This window comes from Tenrec ecaudatus, chromosome 4 (assembly GCF_050624435.1).
Source record: "Tenrec ecaudatus isolate mTenEca1 chromosome 4, mTenEca1.hap1, whole genome shotgun sequence".
Taxonomy (NCBI): Eukaryota; Metazoa; Chordata; class Mammalia; order Afrosoricida; family Tenrecidae; genus Tenrec; species Tenrec ecaudatus.
In genome coordinates this window covers 166,185,860-166,190,914 of record NC_134533.1, presented here as the reverse complement: position 1 = coordinate 166,190,914, position 5,055 = coordinate 166,185,860, and positions in this window count along the sequence as shown.

The window sequence follows — 5,055 nt, the reverse complement described above, 5'->3', positions numbered from 1 at the left end:
TGGAACTTCTTAATAGTGCATCAATTTAAAATGTGGTTCATAAACTAGCTGTATCTGAATTATGTAGGTCAAAGCTCTTTAAATTGTCTGTGAAATATCTGTAACTTCACTATAAATCTGTGTACACAAATTTTTGTTCCATCTCAGTACAATTAGGAAAGTACCGTAATCATGGTGTTAATGTTGTAGCTGTTTCAGATTGCTCAGTACATTTCCCTTACTTTTTATATCTGTATGTCTTTCCTCCTAGCCAGAAAACAATCGATGGTCTCACCGGGTCCCCAAAGCAGTGCTGGAGTAGGTTCTTAGACTGGGTTCTTCAGTGTAATGGTTAGGGATTATGTCAACTAGACAATTGTGTCAGAGCCTGATGAAACCTCTTAGGTGTCATCAGTCATTTTGTATAACAGTGAGAACCGAACTGCACAGTTATTCCTCAGTCTCTGTTACATTGCCTGGCAACCCCATGTTAATTCATTCAGCTGACCCTGGGCCTCTGCATCCACCAGCCTGTAAGCCCTGCTGTCTCTGCTTCATCATCCTACTTTCTATCCATCAGCTTCCATGAGTTAGGAGTTAAACCAGACTGCATTAACCTATTTCTACAACCGTTTAAACCATTTCTTAATATAAATCTCTTCCTATACACAACACATAGATGCATCAGTGGTTGTGCTTCTCTAGAGAAACCAACCTAACGCATTTAGAGAAATAAAATCAGTGAAGAGACTTCAAGAGAGTGTGCTAATGTCACCCACTATCAACAGACACACCGACAAAAATGATCAGCGAACCTTACTGGAAATTCAAGTCCAGGTTGGGTGAGGGGGTTATGATTAACTCAGAGAAGGAGATTACATTTCTGTTGGTGGGTAAACCAGGAGGAGCATCTTCTCATCAGGAAAATGTGCTTGACAATACTGATACAGAACCCCAGGGGAGAATACGCCTAGTACTATATTTCTAATTGGATACTTTTGTGACCTAGTTTCTATCCAATCCTTTATGGCCACGTCCATGTACTATGGATTCCTGGGATCTTAGATTCTGTCCTTTTGAGGTACGCAACATCCTCCTAGGCCACCCCAGAAGTATTGGATGTGGAAACCCACTAAGGGAACCGGACTTTATTTCAACCTCACCTTAGATTTAAGCTGAACACCTTACTGTCAGAAGAAGCAGATGCTTGCTATCTCAAAGTTAGTGAATTGGTGGTCATTGGCCATTGACTTGAATCTCTTGGTCTGAGGGTGCCCAGTAAATGATGGCCTGGGACTACCACACACTGACTCTTTTAATGCACCCTCTCCTTTTTTATGACATCTCTTAATCTGGTAGGCATGGTTCTGCTTCTGTGAATGAGTGTTATTGAAAATTTTGCCCTACTAACCACCCCATTGTTTGTGTAAACCAGGGGTCCTCAATACACTGATTGCAATATACTAGTTGATCACAAATGTAGTGTGGGTGGATCGCATGGCATTAAAAAATAGACATAAGCATATCATTAATCCCGTCAATTAAATGCAATCTTAGATGTCAAACGCATGCACAAACAACCTCGCTAGGTGCAGCAAAACTGACCAGCTAAATTATTGCCAATCTTTAGTCCTTGTTTTTTTTCTCTTAGATGTAAGAAAGGGTATTAAAATGAGTGGGGGAGCTGGACTAAGTAAGAAGACAAAAACGTATCGCTCTCATACAGAATGGGAGATTTTGACACCTCGAACTGACATTCAGCTGAAGTCCAGAGCACATGAACATTCTGGAACTTACTCACAGAAGGAAAGCACCCAAACATGAGAAAATGTGCCCCCTCCTTGACTGCATGACTCGGCTCTACTTATTTATGTGAGCCAGCCTTCTCCCACATAAAGATCATTAAGTCCAAGTACCATTCCACCATGACTGATGATCATTTAGAAGTGTGCTTGAGGCTGCCTATCAGCAGCTCCTGCCCAGGCTATGCATCCCTGATTCAATCCGTTCAATGTAAGATGTCAGGTAATGACAAAAAATGTACATAGTTAATTGTGTTGTGTTGTGCAAGATGGACTCATGTGGTTATGCAAGGTACATAAACATACATTGTACATATAGAGAATTATCCATGCATTTATGAATAAGTATAATAAATAAATGATAAATATGTTTTGTATGTTTGTTGTTGGTAGATCATTTTGACTTGATCATTTTATAAGTAGCTCCCATGCTGAAAAAGTGTGAGCACCCTGATGTATAGTTTCCTTTTCTCAATAGTATTTTAAATTCGATACCATTGGCTACATTAATGTACTATCACCAGAATTAATGCCCTGAGGGGATGATTTATAAAGTTCTCTACCATAATATGATAGTGACGTCTCTAAAGTGAGCCAGAAACACATGTAAACCATAGATGAATGAATGGATTTAGGCCTTGAGCTTAATTCTAGCCCCAATGGCCCTGGTTGATGCTCATTCTCATGAAGACATCATGAAGCTGCCGGTGCTATTGCAACATGTGGTGAAGAAACCAGATGGTGCCCAGTTATCAGAAAGAATGCATGTGGGGTTTCTATTCAAACACACAGTGATCTAAGTTAGATGCCAACTAAGTCTGCATGGAAGATGCACCCCAGCCCGCGAGCTCCAAGGAATGGAAAGAATCAAATTCAAATCAGAAAGAGGGAATGGTATCAGAGCGTAAATGTGTAATACCCCATTTGCAGAAGGCAATGGATGACAACTGCAGTCCGCACTTCATTTGCAGGATCCCTGTGTGGATGACGTCTTTGGTGAAACCACTTTGACCACAGTTGAGGGATGTGAGTGGTCCTGCTATCGGACAGAGAGCAGCACAAAATTGATTATGGCAGCTGTCGCTAGGTTAAAATGCAATACCTTATCATCTCCCTTTTTTCACTTTAACGTTGTTTTAATTTTTAATACTTGCTGCTTTATTCAGTTGAAATCTTCCTGTTTTATCTCGTCATTGTTACGTGAGTTTGCTTCCAGTTTGTGTTTTGTATATTTTCGGAATAGGAAATCCAGGACAGGTGATTATTTAGAGACAGTAATTGGATTGATAGTTGCCCAGGGCCATGGCTGGGGAGGATTGGGGAAATGGGGAAGTAAGAACAGTTAATGCAAGAAGAAAATGTTCTGAAATTGATTGTGGTGATGATCACATAAATCTTAATATGACTGAATGATTAAATTGCACCATATGCAAACTATATGCCAATAAAACTGTTTTAAAATTGCTTCATGGAAAATGCCATGTTTTTTCTTTCTTTTGTAAAATAATTTTATTGGGGGCTCATACAACTCTTATAAAAATCCATAGGTACATCCATTGTGTCAAGCACATTTGTACATTTGTTGCTGTCGTCATTTGCAAAATATTTTCTTTCTACTTGAGCCTTTGGTATCAGCTCATTTTCTCCCCACCCTTCCCCACCCTCACTCCCTCAGGAACCCTTGTTAATTTATAAATTAGTTATTTTTTTATGTCTTACACTGTCCGATGTCTCCTTCCACCCACTTTTCTGTTGTCTGTCCCCCAGGGAGGGGGTTATACATAGATCATTGTGTTCGGTTCCCCTTTTCTTCCCTACCTTCCCCTTCCTCTCCTGGTATATCTATTCTCATTATTGGTCCTGAGGCGTTAATCTGTCCTGGATTCACTGTGTTTCCAGCTCTGATCTATAGCAGTGTACATCCTCTGGTCTAGAAGGATTTGTAAAGTAGAATTGGGATCATGATAGTGGGCGGGAGGGAGGGGAAGAAGTATTAAAGAACTAGAGAAAAGGTGTATGTTTCATACTGCACTCTGATTGGCTGGTCTCCTCCCGGTGACCCTTCTGTAAGTGGACCCAGTTCCCTACAGATGGGCTTTGGGTCTCCATTCTGCACTCCTTTCTTCATTCACATTATGATTTTTTGCTCTGGGTCTTTGATATCCGATCCCTGATCCTATCAATACCTCATGATCACACAGACTGATGTGCTTCTTCCATGTGGGGGCTTTGCTGCTTCTCAGCTAGATGGCCACTTGTTTATCTCCAAGCCCACAAGACCCCAGGTGCTGTATCTTTTGATAGCTGGGCACCATCAGCTTTCTTCACCACATTTGCTTATGCACCCACTTTATCTTCAGCAATTGTATTGGGAAGGTGAGCATCATGGAATGCCAGTTTAATAGAACGTGTTCTTGCATTGAGGGAGTACTTGAGTGGAAACCCAATGTCCATCTGCTACCTTAATACTAAACCTGTAAGTATATACACTTAGATCTATTTCCCCATCCTCATCTATAAATATATTTACATATGTACATGCCTGTAATTAGACCTCTATAAATGCCGTTTGCCTCCTGGTTCCTTCCACTATTTCCTTTTACTTTCCTCTTGTCCCACTATCATGTTCAGCCTTCATTTGGGTTTCAGTAATTCCTCTTGGTTACATTGTCCTTGATCAAGCCCTACCAAGCCTCTGACACCCTCCTCACCATTGATTTTGGATCACTTCTTATTCCATTTTCCCTGCGTTTGTTAACACCCACTTCCTTTGCCCTGCCTCCCCTTCTCTGATGTTCCCCAGAAACTTCGGTTCCATTGTTTTCTCCTCTAGATTGATTATCCCACCTATCTTATCTAGATAGACCTGCAGAGAGAATAATATGCACAAAAAATGACAGAGCAAAACAAAGAAAGGACAAGAAAACAACAACAAAAAAGCCAACAACATAAAAAGAGAAAAGCCTGTACATAGTTCAAGGACTGTGTTGACTTTAGGAGTGTTTATGGTCAAGTCTGATGGGGTGCCATGCCCTGGCCCCAAAGTCTGTTTTTGGTATTCCCTCCAGACTTCCTTGCTATGCTCCCCTTGCTGTTCTGTTTCACGCCCTTTGCATTTTGCCTTGGTGTGGTGGGGTCAGATGGAGTGAAATTCCTGCATTGTGTCTCCAGTGTTGTCCCCTGTAACACTATGGGTCAGTGAGGGACATCGTGTCTCATAGTGGGTCTGGCCCTATGGTTCTCTCTGTGCATTGGTTGCTCTTAGCAGAAATAT